The sequence below is a fragment of the Myotis lucifugus genome, unplaced genomic scaffold (assembly GCF_000147115.1).
Source record: "Myotis lucifugus unplaced genomic scaffold, Myoluc2.0 scaffold_41, whole genome shotgun sequence".
In the NCBI taxonomy this organism is placed as follows: domain Eukaryota; kingdom Metazoa; phylum Chordata; class Mammalia; order Chiroptera; family Vespertilionidae; genus Myotis; species Myotis lucifugus.
This window is the reverse complement of record NW_005871089.1, coordinates 3,864,453-3,888,006: the sequence shown is the minus strand read 5'-3', so window position 1 is coordinate 3,888,006 and position 23,554 is coordinate 3,864,453. Positions and strand designations below refer to the sequence as shown.

The 23,554-nt window shown below is 41.9% G+C and overlaps 1 pseudogene; it reads right to left on the bottom strand.

The window, feature by feature from the left end:
• Positions 1-3,807: 3,807 nt before the first annotated feature.
• Positions 3,808-4,334, bottom strand: LOC102435617 (annotated as a pseudogene).
• Positions 4,335-23,554: the final 19,220 nt, after the last annotated feature.

Below are 23,554 nucleotides of genomic sequence, written 5' to 3'. Positions count from 1 at the left end.
CGGGATCAGTGGAGCCGCGAGGCCTCCTGGCACCGAGATCAGCGGAGCAGTGAGGCCTCACTGCCCCTGTGTCAAGCGGAGCCGTGAGGCCTCCCAGCACTGGGATCAGCGGAGCCGCAAGGCCTCCTGGCCCATGGAGCAGCGTGACAGGGGGCAGAGCCCAAACCCCCTGATCACCCTGAAGCTCTGTGTGTGACAGGGGGCGGGGCCACAACCTCCCTATCCACCCTGCTCTGTTCATGACAGGGGAAGGCGCTCCAACCCCCTGATCGGCCCTGCTCTGTGCCTGATAGGGGGGAGCTCCCAACCCCCTGATCAGCCCTGCTCTGTGTGTGATGGGGGGAGTACCCCAACACCCTGATTGGCCCTGCTCTGTGGGTGACAGGGTACGGAGCCCCAATCCCCCTGATGGGCCCTGCTCTGTGCGTGACAGGGGGCAGCGCCCCAACCCCCTGATCGGCCCTGCTCTGTGCGTGACAGGGGGTGGTGCGGCAACCTCCCCATCTACCCTGCCTTAAGTGTGACAGGGGGCGGCGCCCCAACCCCCCAATCGGCCCTGCTCTGAGCCCGACCAGGAGCTGCACCTAGGGATTGGGCCTGCCCTCTGCCACCCGGGAGCAGGCCTAAGCCAGCATGTCGTTATCTCCAGAGGGGTCCCAGACTGTGAGAGGGCACAAGTGAGGCTGAGGGACACCCCCACCCCCGCCAGTGCACAAATTTTTGTGCACCGGGCCTCTAGTTTCTATATAAGAGGAACTTAAGGGTGGTGAAGTAATTGGAAAACAAAAGCAGTGATTCAGAGCCACTGATAACCTATAACCAGCTTTATAGGTTTTCATATTATTAAGCCCACACTTATCTAATTATACTAAAATAAACCAAAACATTAGTTTATAATTCCCTATTTTAGGACTTTGCAGTTTCTTCTCTCTTTTTCCTATTTGTCGTTATTTTAATTTGACATCATTGAACTGAAATCATTAGTTATTTTAAAAATTATCTCTTTTGATGTTGCACTTATCAAATTTTCCAGTATTAAAGAAATACATGTTATGGAATTCCCAATAGAAAATACAAGAGGAAATTCACTGGTATTCTCTCTCTCCACACCATTTTTAACATTTAACTGTATCTCCTTCAATTTTTATTTCTCTCCACAAAGTTTCTTTTTTTAATATTTATAATCATAATATATAGAAAAAGAAACTGTAATCTTTTCTATATGTAGTTTCTCACACTAGTTTCTAACTTTGTAAGAAACTAGTATAAGAAAATTTGTAATCATATAGGTAAAATATATTCTGCTTTCTTAAACTTATTATTTCATCATAAATATTTCCCCATGTTATAAATTGTTATTCTTAAAAATATATGTAATAGCTTTGCAATATTATATTGAATCTATAATAATAATAAAAGCATAATACTGTACACTAATTAGACCAGACAGCTGAATGACCTTCAGGACGTCCTTTCGGATGAAGCCATGGTGGCGGAGGCTGAGGCAGAGGTGGTTAGGGGCAATCAGGCAGGCAGGCAGGCAGGCAGGCAGGCAAGTGGTTAGTAGCCAGCGGTCCCAGATTGTGAGAGGGATGTCCCGGATTGTGAGAGGGTGCAGGCCAGGCTGAGGGACCCCCTCCAGCCCGCCCATGCATGAATTTCATGCACCAAGCCTCTAGTAGGTAAATAATTGTCTAAACCATTTCTTATTGTTGGATGTTTAGAGTTGTTCATTCATTCTACAAATATTTATCAGCTTTCTATCATGGGCTGGGCAGGGTTCTGGGGCCTGGGAATACAGAACTGAAGAAAGTAGGCAAATTATCATGGGGCTTACATTCTAGTGAAGGAAGATGCAATAAACAAATGCCAGGTGATGATAAGTGCCATAATAAAACAAAAACATGGACAGGAGATAGAAGATGACAGGCAGCATGGTTAACACAAAAAATTCTGTAATGAGTAGATTTGTTCATAGTACTTTTAAAAAATATATATTTTTATTAATTTCAGAGAAGAAGGGAGAGGGAGAGAGAGATAGAAACATCAGTGATGAGAGAGAATCATTGATTGGCTGCCTCCTGCATGCCCCCCATTGGGGATCGAGCCCACAACCCGGGCATGTGCTCTTGACTGGAATCAAACCTTGGACCCTTCAGTCTGCAAGCTGACACTCTATCCCAGTGGTTCTCAACCTGTGGGTCGCAACCCCCTTGGGGGTCAAATGACCCTTTCACAGGGGTCGCCTAAGACCATTGGAAAACACATATATAATTACATATTGTTTTTGTGATTAATCACTATGCTTTAATTATGTTTAATTTGTAACAATGAAATTGGGGGTCACCACAACATGAGGAACTGTATTAAAGGGTAGCGGCATTAGGAAGGTTGAGAACCACTGCTCTATCCACTGAACCAAACCAGCTAGGGCCATAGTACTTTTAATTTGCTCAAATTATTTTGTCAAGATAGTTTACCGAAGAAAGAATTACTGAGTCAAAAAGTGTGAATATTTTTCATATTCTTATCAAGAAATTCTGTATTCTTAATTACATTTCAAAGGGTTTTACCAATTTGTATTCCAACCTTTGAGGTGGAAATAACAGGGCATTTATACTATTTTGTAATCTTTGCTTATTTGTATTAATTATTTATTTGAATGAGCCTGTAAAGAGTAGAGAAATTAACTTTTATCATACTTGCTGCAAATACCTTTTCCAGATTCTTGACCAACTCTTAATTTTGTTGGCATGCTGCTTGCCATTTTCTCAACCACCAGTTGTCTTAACACTCTTTGCTGAATAATTATTCCTCATAAATTCATTTGTGCAGTTATATTTTTCATATATTAGCATATCAGGTTCTGTTTCAAGGTTATTTATCTTGTTAATTTATCTATTTTGCATTAATAACACATGTTTTAATTATTCAAGTATGAGACATTCTGATATCAGGCAGGGCTAATTATCCTTTAGCATTTATTCTTTTGTTATCCTTAATGGTTTATTCTTCTAAATAAATTGTATACTAATTTGATCAAATATTCATCCAAGATTGCTCCCCAACATTTTGTATTTTTTATGCTATTAGGAATGGGGTTTCCTTTTTTATTTTTTTACACTTTTTATTTTTTTAATTTATTGATTGATTTTAATCCTCACCAGAAGATATTTTTCCATTGATTTTTAGGGAGAGTGGAAGAGAGAGGGAAAGAGAGAAACATCAATGTGAGAGAAACACATTGATTGGTTGCCTCTTGCATGACCAGGGCCAGGGCCGGGGAGGAGTCTGCAACCTAGGTATGTGCCCTTGACCGGAATTGAACCTGGGACCCTTTGGTCCGCAGGCCAATGCTCTATCCACTAAGCCAAACCAGCTAGGGTTATTTATTGACTGATTTTAGAGAGGAAGAGAGAGAGAGAGAGAGAGAAACATCGATTTATTGTTCCACTTATATGTGCATTCACTGGCTGTTCTTGTATGTGCCCTGACCAGGGATGCAACATTCAGCGTTGACATATTGGGATGATGCTCTAACCAACTGAGCTACCTGGCCAGGGCCAAGAATTTTAATTCTTTTTCTTCTTTTTCTTTCTTTCTTTCTTTCTTTCTTTCTTTCTTTCTTTCTTTCTTTTTTTTTTTTTTGCTGCAAAAAGCTTTATTGTTTCCATTTGATCCAATGCATGGGAGAGGGCTTCAAGGGTGGTTAAAAGAATGGCTAGTGGTTTTGGGGAGATGACCAGGCAAAAGTCACACAGGGGAATGCAGAGGGGCCCCTCAAAGACCTCTGGGTTCCAAAGCCTCCTAACTGTGCTTGAGGATGGGCCTTTCAAAGAGATACTTACCCAGCCCAGCCTGAGGCCGGCCAGCCTGCAGAGGTTAGTCAGCTGGTCGCCCATCTTCTTCATGAATTTCACCTCCTCATCTAGGAAGTGTTTCTCCAGGAAGTCACAGAGATGAGAGTCTGCATGGGTAGAACCCAGGACATGCAGTCCCAAAAGAGACTGGTTCAGGTTCTTCTCCAAGGCCAGGGCAACTTCCATGGCATCCTGAGTTTCACCCCACTCATCTTGGGAAGGTTTCAACACATCCTGGAGGATAATGAAGCCACCGCACTGGTTTTGCATCTTAAAAAGAAGCTCAGCGCCCTTGCGCTTCTTCTCCTCCAACTCTCAGAAGAAGTGGCCCATGCCCTGGAGAGCCACATCATCAAGGTCGAAATAGAAGCCCAGAGACAGGGAAGTGTAGGAGGCCCGCAGATGCAGGTTGGCCAGGCGGTTGACCTCAGCCTGCATCTCAGTGGAATAATTCTGACGAATCTGGGAGCTCATCGTTGTTCAGCAATAGGAGTTAAGGTTAAAAAAAAAAAAAAAGGTGTTGGCTGGTCTCAAAGGCTGAGGATGGCTGAGGTGTTTCCGAAGGTGGTGACTAGATGCACAGGCTTAGGCCTTGCTTTCCCCTGGGTTATCCAGCGACTCCTGCCATGCTCTCTTCACTAGCTCTTCCACCACCCCTGAGCGGCTGCTGAAGAGTGGATGGCAGGATTTTCTTTTTTAACTCACATCTTAAATAAATTATTGCTGTTACACAGGCTAGCTATTGATTTTTGTATATTTAATCTTATGATTTTACTAGAGGCCCCATGCACACAATTCATGCAAGAGTAGGCCTTCCTTCCCCTGGCTTCCAGCACCGGCACTGGCACTGACTTCCCTCTGGCACCCAGGACCTGGGCTTCCCTCGCAGCCCTGGCTTTGTCTGGAAGGTCATCCAGAAGGACGTCTGGTCTAATTAGCATATTATGCTTTTATTATTATAGATTGAGCTCTTTTTTTATCAATTTAAATAGCTTTTTAATGGAATTTCTTTAGTTTTACAGATACACAATTTATTTCGCCTTATATTTCTAATATGTTTTTGATAATAAGTTACCTGATGTTTTATGATTGTTTTTATTTTGAAATACTACCTATTATCAAAATAAAATTACTCTCTTTGCTGAATGACTTTGGCCTTGAGTTTTACTTTTTTTATATCTTTGCTTTGTTTTTATTTTTAACGTTTTTCTTTTTGTTTTAGTGGATACCTGTGGGAGTGCCTGTCAGTTACTCCTTCTCTTCCAAGCACTTGGTTACTGTTGGAGCTACCATGTGACTCTGTCTTCTGGCCACAATTGATTGAGTTTGGTATGGACATCTGACCTGAGATTGGCCAATCTTGGTATCCTAATAGACTGGGTACAATCAATTGGTTCGTATATGAGTGCCTAACCTAAATTGAACCCATAAGAGACTCTTTGACTTGGAGTACTACTCAGAGACCAGGAACTGTATTTTTCAGCACACGGAGAAAACTAACTTCTAAACTAGCTTCTAGCACAGAAGAATGAAGCTGACAAACAAAATCACGGCATATTAATGAGACAAATTTAAATGTCGTCGTTCCTGGTGTTCCTGAGGTGCAGCTCCATCTCTGTACCTACAGTTGTTCAACTATACTTTATGTTTTGTGAAGTGCCCCAATCTTGGTCTAATAAATCTTTCTTTTTGCTTAGGCTAATTTGAATTGGTTGTCTGTCACTTGCCACCAAAAGATTCCTAGCTAGTATAATAAATATCTTTATAATCTGCTGAGATTTTACTCTAGAGGCAGGAATGCAAGTGAGATAGCTTTACAATTTCTAGAAATAATACTTATTTTTGATGTTATGTTGATCAGCTGAGTTGAGCAGGGAATTAAGAGAGGAAGAATACAATACTTTAGTTTAGGTTATCTTGGTTCCATTCTCCTCCTCTCTTATTTACATAATCCAAGCCACCATTTCTCCCAGTGGGGTGAAGTCTTAAGTCATCTTAGTCACAGTGTGACCACTTTTTCAAAGCACATATCTGAGCAGAAGATTTATTTCATGTCCTCTGAGTGAAGTGAGGGGACAGATTGATAGCCTTTGAGAAGAACATGCTCCCTTTCTGTAACATGCCCTGGAGTGCTATCTTCAAGGCTGTCGGTTTGAACCTTTGCCAGCTAAAGGCAGTTGAGAAGAAAAGAATCACTTTGGGGAACTGACTTTCCAAAGGGAACATTCGTTCTGTCACCTCCCAGCATTCTGAAGGAAATGATAGTCAAAGTCAGATTCTCTAACCAGATGACACTGAGGGGCACTGATCCTAGATGAAGACTGCATCAGAGACCACCGCATTTCCCTGACAGCTATGCCGCCAAGAAGGTTAAGATCTGAACATTTGCTTTCAGGACATGGTGTTACCGTTTCAGATGGTTTTTAGTCCCTTACTAGTAACTTAGAAATCAAATTACTCCACTGAGTGACAGAGGCCCTCGCTCACTGACTAAACCACTAAATCAGACCAATTGAAGTAACAGATATGCCTGAATAGCGCTTTCTTGAGAAAATGCAACCCTTAGAAGACATGGCACTTACTTCTGACTTGGCTGGAAGTATTGACAAGGAGTCATTTCTGAGACTGCTTTTGATTTGTATTGATTAAAAGAAGTATGGAAAGAAGTCAGGAGTCCTAAGTTACCTTTGTCCTGATTCAAACACAAACAGAAACACCAAATGGAAATTTGTAAGTAGAACACAAATCTAGCCCAAGTCATAATCATTGAGAGCTTTTATTGCATGACAGCAACTTTCGGAGCAGTATGAAATTATTTGAGGGATTTGCTGCAGTTCATAATGAGCCAAGTATCAATGTCACAAATGGCTTCCAGAAATTAGTACAGTTGTTTGGCTACTGTGTTGTCAGTCTCAGCAGGACATCTAAGAAGTATAATGTTACCAACAGCATGCATTCCTTTCTTAGTCCTAGATGTGGTACTTTGAATACAAAAATAAGGTGAGGATGAATAACTTCTACTATTTCTGCCAACTTGACAGATACATTCAGAAGATTCAGTTTAGCTCTTTTAATCACAATGAAACAAACATTAAAGAAAAAATCAGACGATTCCTTTAATAATTGCATTGTAAAGTTAATGGCAAGAAGAAAATCTTGTAATGTAATACAATGTGATATAATGCAAAAGGAATCCACCAGAAGTGTGTAACTGCACAGAAAGGGAAGACATTTTCCTGAAGATTGCCATGTACTGTACTGCTATGTTAAACAGTCTGATATTTCAATCAATGGTTTGGACCCCAAAATAAGCTTAAAAGATATTGATATTTTAAGTGAATTATTCATAGACCAAATAGCAAATTAAAAATAACATTTATTGCATGATCCTTTTTTGCCAACACAAAAACTCTAATGAGAAGGAAAGGGTATATACGGCTTACCTTTGCAAGTAGGGTACTTTAGCTATAAATCAAAAGAGACTGACTTTTTATTTTTTGCTTCTAGCTTTACTACTCACTCACTAGTTTACTTTCATAGATTATTTAAAATCTCTGTGTCTACATGTGCCAGATTCCAGAGATATTTCATCAACTACGAACAATAATGTGGACCAATTCAACTTAGAACATAATCTATGTACTACACTGTTCATTTTTCGTCTTCTGACTTTGATACCAAAAAGATACAGAGTGGGGCAAAACTAAGTTTACAGTTGTTAATATGAAAAGTAATACAATAAATAATAATACAAGAACAAACTCTGTTTCACGTACTCACAACTGTAAAGCAACTTTTGCCCCACCCTGTATTTGTGAGTGAACATGATTATCTCCAGTTCTGAATATCTCCAGCTTCCTTGATTGGCCATTATGGACTACTTACCCATTTTTCTATACCCTGAGACAGAAATTCTCCTAAAGCACAGCTCCAAGAGGCAGCATGGTTGAATTAGGGGAAAAGGACAGTGTAAACGGAGTCAGGGAACCAAAGCTTGGCTTCCAGCTCTGCTCTAGTTGAGCTTGTTTATTATAACTTCATCTGATCCCAGCACTGAGGCACAAGGGTTTATAGGTGAAACTGAGTTACTGATTTCCCTCAGCCCTTGGATTGGCCGAGTGGCCACAAGCAGACTCAATTGTATGCTCAACCCCAGTATGCACTAAAAATATTAAAGATCCATGATATTTAAAACACTGGGTTGACTAACATTGGCATTTTTAGTTTAGAAATACAACGGCTGAAAAGGATCAAAGCTTTAAAAAGGCAACATAGTGGGAACACAATGACGATTTGCCCTCTTCTTGGGTTTCCTGTCCTGTTCTTATGCTCCTCCTATCCGTTTTCCTTATAGCCATCACAGAGATGTTTCTAAACATATTCTCATGAAATCCTGCTAGTGATGCCTATTGTCTACAGAGAAATGTCTAAACATGGCCTGTAATATCTATCTTACTTTAACCTGTGCCTACTTTTCCAGGCTCCTCTCTAATATTGCCACACAAGACCCAGCAGCAATATCACACAGCCTCTAGCTCTTTAGCTATCCTATGCTTTTTCATGCCTCTGCTCAAGCTGTGCCCTCTGATTAGAATGCACATGCCTGGTAAATTTTAACTCCTCTTTCATATATCAACTCCTCTAGAAAGCTTTCCTTGCCCAGGATCCCATACCCCTCCATTACTAACCGCATAGAGCCAACTGCTTCCTCCTTTTTGGTTACTTGTTCACCTTAAACACAGTTCTGTGATGGCATGATTTGCAGGTCTGCCTCTCCCACTAGGGCAGGGACCATGCCTTATTTGTCTTTGTAATTCTGAGGGCTGGCCCTGTAGGCACTGGGGTAATGTTTGTTGGGCAGGTGGACACACCAACCATTGGCTGAATGAATGAATGAATGAATTCAAGTTAAAATGTCTTGTTTACCAAATCTCAAAATTCTGGTGTAACAGCTTTATGAATAAAAAGAGGTATACTTGTTTGGTACTTAGCATGTCACAATTTACCCTTTTATATTACTCTCCTGTTTCTTCCAGGAGATCATAAATGACCAATACACATACCAGTGAGGCACGCTGTATGTGGCATGAAATTCGATTTTTTTAAAGACTATATATTGCAAGGGTCTGGTCCCTAAGACAAGTCTAGCTACTTATTGTTCCAGGGGGCCTCTGGAGCAGCATTATTTAAAGGGTGGCTCGTTAGAATTGTGTGGAGCTTAAGATTTGCTGCCAAAGCCAAATGCCTGCCATCCTTCTAATCTCTGGAGGCATTCATATGAATTAGTAAGAACCCTTTCTTATCTTTACTTTTGAACCCAGAGCTTGGCGGAGTAAAGTAAATAGGGTTAGAATCAAATGACTGAGTTTCCTCTCTAATTCAAAGCATCATCTCTGAATAGAAAATGGAGCTTAATTATGGATTTGGATTTTTTAAGTGATTGCAAAAAAAAAAGTGGTTGCTACAGCAAAAAAAAAAAAATAGAAATAAAATAAGACTCAAATTGAATGTGACTTATATTTCTATTTCATTGTCTTCTTCTCAGCCTTGGATGCAAGAGCTCTGGTGATTATGATGGTCTTTTTCTACTGATATTTTCCTCATTTAAAGCAGCAGCCACAAATCATGAAAATGCAAGTGAAACAGGACTTTCTGCCACTTAGGTAAAGCTCCATGTGACACCCTTGTAAGAAAGCCCTTGGCTTTTTAGCCCTCATCAGCTCAGCCCTTGTAATGTCATGTTTTGAGAAATAATGGACTCTTCTAATCTTATAGAGTTCCTGTTTTCAGGAGGCTTTTTTTTTTTTTCCTGCATAACTAGAAGAGTGTCTTTTTGAGTTTGGACTTCCTAATCTTGAGAAGGAGTTGATGTGCTTTGTCACTGAGTGTGAAATGAGCAGATGGTGTTGTTTCACTCCAATTTGTTTTGCATGGACTGGAGAGAAGGCTGTGGGGGAAGGGATAAATGTGTTTTATCCTTGATTGCTAAACACAACTTATTGGCACACACACACAGAAAAAAAAAAGCCATTTGACTATCATTGGAACATCTACTTAAAAAGGACTGTTGCTTTACTTACTTCACTTCAGTCTGGAAGTTATTATCACCATGTTTCCCTCTTTATCTAGAGAGAATTATATTCTCATTAGAGCAAAACAAACACACAAACAAACAAAACCCCAAGAACAAACAAACAACAAAAAACAAAACCACCGTATTTAAATGGCCCAAACTGATAACTGAAGGAGCCCACTGTGAGCCCTTGAGGTAATGAAAGTTACCTAATACTTTTAAAACACCAGTTGCCTCTCTCCGGCATGTTCACCTCATTTCCAACTCCATATTCAGCTCACTGACACCCAAAGATGTCCCAGTAAATCAAGACAAGGAGCCTGGCCCTGGCCGATGTGGCTCAGTTGGTTGAAGCATCATCCCATATACCAGAAGGTGGCAGGTTCGATTCCCAGCCAGGTTTCAGGTTCAACCTCCAGTTGGGGGCGCATGGGGGAGGTAGCTGGTCGATGTTTCTCTCACATGGTCTCTCCCCTCACCCCCTGCTCCTAAAAGCAATAAAGCTTGAAGTCTAAGAAAAAAAAAAAAGGAGCTTGAATACGTTCATGGAAAGGTTGCTAAATTTCCTAGCTCTGTAGGAGGAATACTGAAAAGTGGTTGTGAGACCTCATCTTTCTTATGCTAGAGAACATTCGTATCTACCAGGAAAGCAGGTGGAAACCCTAGTTCAATCTCATCCCAGGAACAGTGCTCAAAGGGCTAAGAGGGAGCGATCTGCTCTGTCAAGCTGTTCCCACGTGTGTGCTGTTTTCACCAGACACAGGACCTTTTTACGCCCTCCCTCATCTGCTAGCACGAAAACATCAGTAATTAACACAGACTTTGCTGAAGATCTCACTAAGTAGAGGGAAAGAAGGGAGGAGAGAGTTAATATCCATACCACACAGAAATACCCTCAGACACCATCACCTACATAAGCACGTGTTCTCTTATTAGCAGTTCTCTATTATCCTTCATCCATGCCACTCTGAATTCAGTTCTGCCCCCAAATTTGCAAAGTCCCCTCAGTAAAAACTTTAGAAGGAGTAGCCATCTGTTACTATGTAAGCTCACCTTCTTGGGGTTCTCACCCCACCCCAGGAGACTGGACAACATCCAATATTCTCCCTGAAGGTTAGTCTTTTTATAGTCCTCTTTACTTCTTTGTACCAGCTCTGGCCCAGTCTCCAGAATTCATTTAAGCTACTTCCCGCTGTGCTAATTTAACCTGCTAATCCCTATTCCTGTTTCCTGGTTCTTTGACTTCCTTTGTTGCCTGTCGCTTGGAAACCCAGGCTCACTTTAGTCCTCCCTTGCTTTGGTGACCTGTTTGGACACCCTTCTTCAACCAAACCCAGCCATCTCCCTAAGGCAAGGATCCATGCATAGCTGCCTCTTTTTTTTTTTTTAATATGATTTTTTACAGAGAGGAAGGGAGAGGGATAGAGAGTTTGAAACATTGATGAGAGAGAAACATCGATCAGCTTCCTCTTGCACACCCCCTACTGGGGATGTGCCCGTAACCAAGGTACATGCCCTTGACCGGAATCGAACCTGGGACCTTTCAGTCCACAGGCCGATGCTTTACCCACTGAGCCAAATCAGTTAGGGCCATAGCTGCCTCTTTAGAAGAGAGATCTAGCTGCTCCCCTCCTGCCCTGGACTTGCTGAGAGTGGTGGGTCTGGTGATCCAACACTGTCCTCAAATGGATCCTAAAATAGCACAAAAGGAAAATTTACAAATGTGCTCATCTTCCACCAATACTTTTAACTCTGAGGGATGGGCCACTAGATGCCTCAGAGACTAACCATAAGCTGGAGATGGCTGATCACAGCTCAGCTCAAATTCTTCCTGGTTTGTGATCCGTCTGTTCCTTATTGAGTTTAACACTTGTGACCGCCTTGCCGGTTAGACAGCTGTCCACTTGGACCTGATGCTGTCTTTGGAATGTGGACCCTCAGAATTAGGACATAGCCTCTGCCCTTGCTGTCAGGTTTGCCACTGCTTTGGGGCTGCCCTCTTTTGGCTATGATAGCCTTGCCTTACCACAGCTGTGGGAAGGCCCCTGCTTGGGACTTGCTTGGTCGGCATCTCCCACCTTCCCACCCCCACAGTCATTACAGTGGCACAAAACAATTCAAAGTTTTTAGAGTAAGAGCTACTAGTATATGAACTGATAAAGTTATAATAGGTTTTCCAGGCATCTGGTATTGAACCAGACAATCTGGTATTTTAACATCCTGTCTAATTTTTTAAATGTTTTTTAAGGAGGCACATATATCTAAATAGTTATGAGATATAGAACTATTTATAAAATATTGTATATATATAATGCTACACAAATGAGATACAAAACATTTGAAATAGGCAGATAAATTATTTAAACCAATTTTTATATTACCCCCTCTTCTTCCTGAGCCCCACCTCAAATGCAGATTTGGTACTTTTATAGAACACCCCCCCTAAAAACCCAAATTATTGTTGAATACTAAAGCTACTCCATTTCTAATTTTAAAATATAAAGTAACTTGCTCTGTTATTTTTCAAGACAAAATATGTATGTTAGGGAGATATATAAATAGTAGGACTATGTATTCAACCAACTAGAAATATTTTCAGATGTTTGGTTTTCAGCAGAATGCAAAATGTAATCTTCCTATACTTTGTATACTAATCTAATAAGTACAGATGGGTTCCAGAGGACATTTAATCATGATTTTCATTCCTTTTCACTTAATAAGGTAGTTTTAAAATGCTATTTGATATCTAAGAGAACCTATGATTTCTTTTAATTATTTCCTCTGTTTTGAACTAAGAAACATTTTTGCCAAAAGAGTTGGAACTTACAAAGCATTGGGACTATATTAAACTGTGCTGTTTTTTCATTTTTTTGGAAGCTTGCCAAAAAATTATCTTCTCCAGTTTATAATTTTTTCCTTCACCTATTAATTGAATAAAAGTTACCCATAAAGGGCAGAGGTTTCCAAGGAATTATTCGTTGTTTATTAGCAAAAAGGCAAGAGTTGTAATAGAAGGCTGTCACACACATGAGTCTTAGCAATAGCATTTCATCCCTAAGCTTAGAAAATAAATTGTGCTACATCAACTATATATCTAAGAATTTGTTAATCAGCTCTGCTAAAATGCACCTCTAGCCCTAGCTGGTTTAGCTCAGTGGTTGAAGAGTTGGCCCTGGGACTGAAGAGTTGGTTCTGGGTTCAATTCTAGTCAAGGGCATGTACTTCAGTTCCAGGCTTGATCCCTGGCCCTGGGCAGAGGCAACCAATTGATGTAATTCTTTCACATGGATGTGGCTCTGTCTGCACACCCCCCATCCCCCCAACACACACATTTTCTCTAAAAATCAATGGAGGTGAGAACCAAGATGGCAGCGTAGGTAAATACCTGTAATTGCCGCCTCCACAACCACATCAAAATTACAACTAAAATACAGAACAAGCCGAAACCGGTTTGGCTCAGTGGATAGAGCGTCGGCTTGCGGACTGAAAGGTCCCAGGTTCGATTCCGGTCAAGGGCATGTACCTGGGTTGCGGGCACATCCCCAGTAGGAGGTGTGCAGGAGGCAGCTGATCGATGTTTCTCTCTCATCGATGTTTCTAACTCTCTATCTCTCTCCCTTCCTCTCTGTAAAAAATCAATAAAATATATTAAAAAAAAATACAGAACAAACTTCATCCAGAACCGCCTGAATGGAGGTCCTACAACCAGAGAAGTAAAGAAGAGAGCACATTGAGACTGGTGGGGCGGGGGGCGGGAGGGGGGGAGGCATGGAACAGGCTGGTCCAGCACCAATGTGTACAGCTTTTTTAAACTGGGAGGGAGACTGTCTCTGTGGAGGCTGCCTGTGAGGACCAATGGGTCTCAGCCCCACACCAAATCCCCAGCTTAGGGTTCCAGATCTGGGAAGAGAAGTCCCCATAACTACAGGCTGTAAAAACCAGCAGGGATTAGGGTTCAGTGACACTGAGGTTGCTGGAGACCCAGGTATCCCTCTTAAAGGGGCGGCACACAAATTGAACTTACAAGGTCCCGCTGCCTCCAAGCTCCAGTGTCAGAGCGAGGCTCTGGGGGACCCAGACACATATGAGGAGGAACTGGATTGTCTGGCATCAGGGCAGGAACTCAGGGGTGGCTTTCTCCCAGATGGGGTTGCTGGCTGGGGTCATTGTTCCTGTGCTGGGACCTCCCTGGTCACAGGGCTGACTGGCAGCCATATCTGTTTGCTCTGCCCTGGTGATTCCCTGAGACCCTGTCCCATCCAATTGGCAACCCCACCCAACCTGTTTGCAGTGGATTTTGCATATGAATGGCCTGTCCTTCCTCAGGCTTCAGACTTTGCACCTCCCTGGAGGCCCTAGAGCCAGTGCACTTGGTGGACAGCTTCAGACCATGGCAGATCACAATTCTACCCATCCACAAGCAACACACTCAAGGGGCAGACTCAGTGAGCACCAAAGCCCCACTGAAGCAAGTCCTGCTCCACAGGGGTGTCTCTTGCACAGCAGCTCTCCCATTGTAGTCGCAGCTGGTCCTCACAGTCAATTGGCCTGGAGGTCAATTCCTCCCAGTGACACCAACAGCCATCATGGCTCATCTACAAGACTGTGTACACAGCCCACACAGGGGTCCATCTAGAGTGCCCAGTTCAGGTGACTCGAGAGGCTGAGCCACGGGGCCCTATAAGACACCTACTGCATAAGGCCACTCTACCAATTCCAAGAGACATAGCAGCTCTACCTAATATATAGAAACAAACACAGGGAGGCAGTCAAAACGGGGAGACAAAGAACTGTGTCACAAATGAAAGAAATGGAAACAAGCAAACTTTTGGATACAGAGTTCAAAACCATGGTTATAAAGTTACTCAAGGATCGTCATGAGACTTTCAAGGATCTTAGTGAAAAAGTCAAAGACATGAAAAAGGGCCAGTCAGAAATTACGCATATACTAACTGAAATAGAGAATAATTTACAGGGAAACTACAGTAGAGTAGAGAATGCCAAAAATAAAATCAGCTATTTGGAATATGAGGAAGCAAAAAGCACCCAATATGAAGAGCAAAAAGATAAAAGAATCCAAAAATATGAAGATAGTCTAAGGAGCCTCTGGGACAACTCCAAGTGAATCAACATTTGCATTATGGGGATGCCAGAATGAGGTGAGAGAGAGCAAGATATTGAAAACTTATTTGAAGAAATAATGACAGAAAACTTCCCCTACTTGGTGAAAGAAATAGACTTACATGTCCAGGAAGTGGAGAGAGTCCCAATCAAGAGGAACCCTGTGAATGCCGCATCCATTTGCGGCTAGGGTTCAAGGTCTAGGGAAGGTGCTGATGCACAAATGAATACACTAGACAAGAAATATAAATTTAGAAGGCATGGGGGAAGCCAGGCGGAGACCTTTCTCTAGCGGAGAGGCTCTCTGAAACCCTGGACCCATCAGCTTTTATTTACTTGAATACACATTTGCCCTTTAGGAATGCAAACAGGCACATCAATGGTAAAGTTTGGTAAACAATAAAAAGATTATCAGGTTAGGGCCGTGACCCTTCCACAAAATACCACGTGCGGGCGCGCACGTACAGTGTGACTGAAACTTTGTGGCCCATGCGCAGAAGTCGGTATTTTGTGGAAGAGCCACACTCAAGGGGCCAAAGAGCCACATGTGGCTCGCGAACTGCGGTTTGCCGAGCCGCAGTTTGCCGACCACTGGGTTAGGGGATTGCCTTCAGCCATTTGGCCTACAGCAGGGTGATATTATGCTGATTTTCAGCCCTGCTGAATATCAAAGTCCATTAGCGTTCCAGCGGACTTTTTGCATAATTATGCTAACTACTGTTGGTCTTTGCCTCCAGCAGGACCCAAAGAGGCCCACATCAAGACACATTATAATTAAAATGCCAAGAGCAAAAGACAAAGAGAGAATCTTAAAAGCAGCAAGAGAAAAGCAGTTAGTTACCTACAAGGGAGCACCCATACGACTATCAGCTGATTTCTCAACAGAAATTGCAGACAAGAAGGGAGTGGTAAGAAATATTCAAAGTGATGAAAAGCAAGGACCTATAACCAAGATTACTCTACCCAGCAAAGCTCTCATTTAGAATTGAGGGTCAGATAAAGAGTTTCACAGGTAAGAAAAAGCTAAAGGAGTTTATCACCACCAAACCAGTATTACATGAAATGTTGAAGGGTGTTCTTTAAAAAGAAGAGATTAAAAAACGTGAACAATAAAATGGCAACAAATTTATATCTATCAACAATTGAATCTAAATATCAAAGTAAACAAACAAAAATCTAATGAAAAGCATCTGGTGAATAAAATAGAATCAGAAGCATGGGAGCATGGAACAGACTGATGAGTCCCAGAGGGAAGGAGGGAAGGGGGTGGAAAGAGATTAACCAAAGATCTTACCTATGGACACAGACAGTAGGGGAATGAAGGCCTGGGGTGGGTTCGGAACCGGGTGGAGGGGGAAATTGGGGGGGGGGGCGGGTGGAGAGGACATCTGTAATACTCCCAACAATAAATATTTTTAAAAAATCAATGGAGAAATATTCTCAGGTGAGGATTAACCAAAAATTATTTAATTAAATAAATAAGATTCACTCTATTGTGCATCTGGAGAATTGCTTCTTGTCAGTATAACCTTTACAATACATTTGTTTCACAAATGTTTTATATTCTGGCCTCCTTTTAGTCACCGGATACATAGCAGTAAACAAAACAGAGAAAAACTCCTGCACTTTACAAATGTGAGGAGAAAGTCTCAGGTTCCTTGGCAGTACCAGCTTATTAAAAGTAAATACATTGCATTTATTGGCAATGTCACTTCAATGAATTTAATTTTTAAAAAAGTAAACACAGTACATAAAAGATTACTAAAATCCAAAGAAATTCAGGCTTCCACAGTCAGACTGTTCATTTCTTTCTGGATGGTACCTTCTCAGAAGGAAGGACTGACAGGCATTCATCTCCAAACTTCTTTGCCCAGACTGGTGTGTGTTAAACCCGTCAATAACTTGTTCTAGCCATGGGTTGTCCAATTCTGGACAAAGAATGTCCGGATCCTTAGAATGTTTTCTTTACATAAATGATAAACAAATTTTTTGGTTTACCTGATTGTCCACATGAAACAATCATTTATTAAACTTCTCTAGAATGAGAAAAACTAGCTTTAGTAATTGCAATTTAATCAAGTCAAGTAAGGAAATATTCTTACATTGTCAAACCTACAATGGTCTTACAAGTACAATGCTATAGAAGGGCACGTGTTATGGAGTAAACTGGGAGAAGCTCAGGGAAGTCCCATCTATCCATATTCTGCTCTCCCTACCCCCAATTTATCTCGTCTACCCAGATGTCTTGCTGTAGGAAAGTAATCTACCATTGAACTAGTTCTTACTTTGTACTGAATTGCTTTCTCTAGGTATTATTTTTAAAGTATGCAGACATTTCTTGGAAGAGTATCATACTCTGCTAGCAGTCACTGCATCCAGAGATCGAAGGGAACCAACACTTAAAGGGTTCTAACTGCTTGCTAGGCACTTTACATGTCACATTGTCTCATTCCTACAATGATCTCTAAAAGTAGGTTTTCTCATCTTATTGATGAGAAATCTAGGATCCAGAGAGTTTAAATGACAACTTCCCAGATCACACAGCCCTCAATGCTAGAGCCAATAGTAAAATGTGACCTTTCTCTCTCTTAGTCTGCATTCATTTATCAAATCCCTTTTCTCTGTGGTACACACAACCTAAGCATAGCCTTGAGAGTGATGACTGCCTGACAAGAGGATTAAAAGTGAGAGGGAAGAGCAGAGAAATGAAATGAGAGACAAAAAGGAAACATTTTGCTGACTTCCACTTTTCTCTGAGGTCAGATTCATCACAGGGCTACATTCTTACTGCTTTGATAACATTCCTGATTCTCAGAAATATTGACTTGTTAGGACCTTAGAGGTCATCTAGCCCAACCCACCATTAAAAACTTTTTCAGTCATGAACACACTCTATTACTGTTGGTAACCTCGGAAGGTGTGTCATTGACTTGGCAAGTGAGAACATTTATCTGAACCATGATTTTCCACTATCTCATCATGGCTTGTCTAAAGAGATTTGACTTAAAAAATATATGAATTCTTTACATCTATTTAGCTTTTCTCAGTTGTCACTAGGCCTTCACATACACTATGTCCTTTGAACTCTCATTTCTGTGATGTAGGGAGTGGGATTGTTAATATTATGGCAAGAGTCCAGACCTAGGCCAGGTAGATCTGGATTCATCTACCCACTCAGCAACATACTAGCCATGTTGAACCTTGGGAGAACATTATAAGTAATCTCTTTAAACTTCCTCTGAAAAGTTGCCTTTTTCTTTCAACCTCCAAGTCCTCATTTGTAAAACGGGGACAATAATATCTCCTCCATGAGGCTGAACTTGAGTGAAACCACTTATGTAAAGTGTTTGCTCATAGGGGTGCTCAGGGTTGGTTGCTTTTCTTGTCCCACCTCTTCTTTTTACTGGAAAGGAACTGCTGGTGAGAAGAGGTAAAGTAACTTTTCCAAGATAAAACAGCCAGCAACTGGTGAACGGTGGCCAAGCCCTTTGAGTGAAATTCTAGGCTCTTTGTACTAAAGCATCCTGCTGGAATAACTTCTCTTTCTCCTCTGCCCTTTTGATTTGTACACATCTCACCTTTTTACCTAACTCCGGATTTTTTTTGTAGGGCAAATTCTTCCTCCTTTTCTCTATGCCGGGCCTTCTGTTCTGCTATCCTCTTGCTAGTTTCTGTACATACTGCCTCTTGCTAGTTTCCTGTGTGTGTTTATATGCTCTTTGGAATTTAGGACAAATGATCAGTGTATTTTCAGCCATGTTCCTCAAATGTGAAATCTGGTCCTTGTAGAGGAGGCAGAGCAGCCATGGTGGCATTCTGGCAGGTGGTCTCTGAGTCCCCTGGCTTCTGGTGCCTGAGTGTGACACGCGACCAGCTACCTTCTGGATTTTGATTACTGCTCCCACAACACGGAAGCTTCCCAGTACTCCTCTAACAAACTGTGATTCAACCCTACACTCAGTCTTTCACATACCCTTGTAACACATGGAACCAGTGCAGTCTAGTGGGAACCCTCAAATAAATCACTGCTAAAGGAGCCAGGGCTTTTAAAGAGGTCATTCTTCCATGGCTACACAGAAATACATGCAAGTCTTAAAAATGTTATTTAGGTCATTTGAAATGCATGGTCACATTGTTGCACTGTAGTGAAAAATAAATGTGTAGGCAAACAGATTTATAAGACAGCATGCATACATAAAATGCATATTTATGTAGAACACATGATACAAAGATACTCGTCACTCATTTCCTTGATCATAAATTCAAGTAGTACAATTGGAACATTACCCAACCCAAAGAAATATAGTAGCATAGATCTGCAAGAATTCTAGAGAGATCATCTGTCAACCTACCTATCTCTTTGCAAGCAGAAGAAATGTCTAAACTAACTAATCAGACTTGAGAGTTAATGTTCCCTTATTGAAAATCTTGATTCTACTCTGGATCTTATTTATATACCTAAAAGTGTTTTCTTAGCACCAACAGGCAACCCTTTGAGAATCCCCACAAATAAGAAGGATCATATTTGTTTTTTCAGGGAAGGCTTTAGGAATATGATTTTAGGGAACTTGTCAAGGGACTCAGTGTCAGCCCCTCAAGTCCATGGCAGACTATTTCTGGGAAGCTTCCCCTTTCCCTGTCCTGGATGGTCCTCCAGGGCTTGCCTACTGAGGCCTAACTTGTGCTAGGCTGATTGCCTGCTGGATGCCTCTTGTCTGTAGGTTTATTGGCAATTTCCGGAGATCTTAGTTTCTGGGAAGGCAGAACAAAAATAAATTTAGCTGTTAGTAAGAGTTCTACGCTCTTCTGGATCCCCACTAGAACTCAGGCTCACATGGTCAATTGCAAGCCAGCTTCACTCTTATACTTTATCTGTTCTCCACAAAGCACTGGCTGATCCCTGAGGAAATGAGAGAAGAGCAGGGGAAGGACAAACTGTGCAGGGAGTGACAGGCTGGTCCTCTTGATACCATGCTCAGCCCAGCATGCCCCTCCACGTGCCCTTGCATTTCCTCACGCTGGACCCTCCTCACATTGATCAGACAAGAAAATCAAATCAAGTCAGAGGAGAGCAAAGCCAAGCTGCAGCCTACATATGGAGCATGGAGGACACAAGGAGCCTTTTCTGGACTCTACCTGGTGGTCCACCATGTTTGGTACACTCTTAACTTCCCTACACAGTTGCCAGAATTCATGTGAAAGGGCAACCGGAGTTTATCCCCCTTCTCTTGGTTCTCATCTCTCCAGAAAAAAAAAATTTTTTTTGCAAAGTAACAAAATGTCAACATTCCCCAAAGCAGTTTTAAAATGTGCTTATAAACAACACTGTAGGAAAGAGAGAAAAACACATATGTACAAATAGGTGGCTTCCCTGTTTTGTGACTGATTATAGAAAAAGAAATCTAATTTTATTTTCTCTGTGAAAAGAGAGGGGAAGGGAATAGGTAGATACTCAGCCTTAAGAATTGGAATCAACAACCCCACCAGGCAAGCCCTGTCCTCACCAGGAGCTGCTCACCTCTATCCAGCAGAGAAATTCCATCCCAGGGACTTCGCAGGTCCCAGCGGCCGAGACTCTGACATTCACTCTCTGTGGACCCAGCCGCTGGGTTCAGTGCTGATTTTTGGACACAAGTGCTTGCTCCTAGTCTGTAAGTCTAGTTAGAGCCCCATTAACATCTTAGTGTTTTTATAAACATGAATGCACATTTTCAGTCTTTCATCTTCCCTTATTTCTATGCATAGACTGCCTCATTTTCCTGGTCAGGGCCTGGGGTTTTGTCAGCTTCTGCCTGGTCCAGCCCAGCCGTGCCTAGGAGCTCACACTAAGCCCATTATCAGTATTCTTGGCCTTGCCCCTCAGGAGCTTCCTGTTATTAACCTGGCTCCATAAGCTTTGAACCAGTTTCTACATGGCTGTTTCACCTGGTTTGACTACCAGAAACACACATACACATGCCCTGGCAAAATGGCAGCTCACTCTAGTTTCTTTGTTACTCTAGACCAGTGATGGTGAACCTTTTGAGCTCGGCGTGTCAGCATTTTGAAAAACCCTAACTTAACTCTGATGTCGTGTCACATATAAAAATTTTTTGATATTTGCAACCATAGTAAAACAAAGACTTATATTTTTGATATTTATTTTATATATTTAAATGCCATTTAACAAAGAAAAATCAAACAAAAAAATGAGTTCACGTGTCACCTCTGACATGCGTGTCATAGGTTCGCCATCACTGCTCTAGACTCATCTTCCATTAATGCTTCTTCAGAAATCATTTATTTCTCATTGTTTCTCACTTCAGTTCAACTCCCTTATTGCTTTCAAGCAAGAGACTAGCACACCTGGTCTTTGATGATGACTGATTGCCAGCAGAGTTAAGAATGAGGGTCATAACAACAGTATTCTCAGCTGGATTCTCTGTCTAGATTCCAGTAGTTCCAACTGGACTATGAGTGATCCAAATAGTGTACTTAATTTCCCCCAAAGGGAAAACTGAATTGGGTGCATATCAGAATGCTGTCTGCCATAACAAAATACCATAGGATGGGTGGCTTAAACAACAGGAATTTGTTTCCTCATTGTTCTGGAGGCTAGAAGTCCAAGATCAAGGTGTCAGTAGGTTTGGTTTCCCCTGAAGCTCCCTCTTTCCTTGACTTGCAGATGCCACCTCTCACTGTGTCCTCACATGGCCTTTCCTTTGTGTGGGCCCCCATGGTGTGTCTCTGTGTATATCTAAATTTCTTCTTGCAAGAACACCAGTCCAATTGGATTAGGACCCACTCTAACTGCCTTGATTTAACTTGATCACCTCTTTAAAGGGACTATCTCCAAATACAGTCACATTCTGAGACACTAGGGTTTAAGGCTTCAACATATAAATTGGGGGGGAGGTGAGGAAGAGCACAATTCAGCCTATAACAGGTGGACTTTCTATAGGAAGTGACCTCACGGGCAGATTTTATGCCACGCTACCTCAGAGGCAGTTGCGGTGTCTGGCTCATGGGTGGCTGCCTTTGATGGGCATCAGTGCCTGGTGAAGCCAATTATGATGAGGGCACTGAGCTGGTTTCACTCAAAACATGGCATAAGTAATAGCAACTGCCACAGGAAAGAACCGGTTTGGGCCACTTTCCTTAAAAGGTAACTTCAGGTGGGGCAGGTGTGTTCTTGGACTTTTGTAGCACAGTCTGAGAATTCATGTGGCTGCCAGCTGCTGGCAGCATATCAGATGCTCCCTTCTTCCCCATCTGCCCAGGTCTCAGCCACTGGGATCTAAAACCAGGATTGTGTCCTCCCTGCCCAACCTCCCTTGGGCCCTCTCCAGCTTGGGAACCAGTTTCTACATGGCTGTCTCACCTGGTTTTGCCTACTAAAAACACACACACACGCCCTGGCAAAATGTCAGCTCTCTCTAGTTTCTTTATTACTCTAGATTCATCTTCCATTAATGCTTCTTCATAAATGATTTAGTTCTCTTTGTTTATGACTTCAGTTCAACTCCCTCATTACTGCTTTCAAATGTTTTCCTCTTGGCTCGAGAATCTCATGACTTGTTTTCCAGGTCACACTTGACTTGGCCCCCAGTACCTCTCCTCCCATCTGCTCCCCTGAAGTAATACCCTTCCTGATCAGTCTATGACATGAACACAAGTCTGCACACAGTACCCTGAGCATGAGTGTGTGACAAACTTGGTTAGCACAAAAAGGAGGTTTTAGCTTTTGGGGAATGAAGTAGTGTAGCTTATAACGGAATGAAGTAGTGTAGCTTATAACAGAGCTGGAAGGCTTGCAACCCTACATATAATTTTCAGGGTAACTGAGAGAATGGCTGTATTAGTCAGAGTTCACCAGACAATCAGATCTATCTATCTATCTATCTATCTATCATCTACCTACATGGACAGATATACAGTTGACTCTTCAACAACACAGGTTTGAACTGTGCAGTTCTACTTATATGCAGATTTTTTTCCAGTAGATAGCCCCTGGTTTCACATCTGCCCTGGATGGAAAACAGTATTTTTTGGAAGGCCACTAAAGTTATATGTGGAATACATATATATATATAGTGATTGATTGATTTCAGAGAAGAAGGGAGAGGGAGAGAGAGATAGAAACATCAGTGATGAGAGAGAATCATTGATTGGCTGTCTCCTGCACGCCCCCTTCTAGGGATTGAGCCTGCAACCCAGGCATATGCCCTTGACCAGAATTGAACCTGGGACCCTTCAGTCCCCAGGCCAAAACTCTATCCACTGAGCCAAACCAGCTAGGGCATATGTGGATTTTTGACTGTGTCAGCACCTCCCATGTTGCTCAAGAGTCAACTGTGTGTGTGTGTGTGTGTGTGTGTGTGTGTGTGTATTTATTATATATGCAAAATGAGAAATTGGCTTGTGTGATTATGGAGGCTGAGAAGTCCCGTGATTTGCTGTCTGTGAGCTAGAGACTCAGAAAAGCCAGTGGTGTAGTTCAGAGCAAATCTAAGACTTGAGA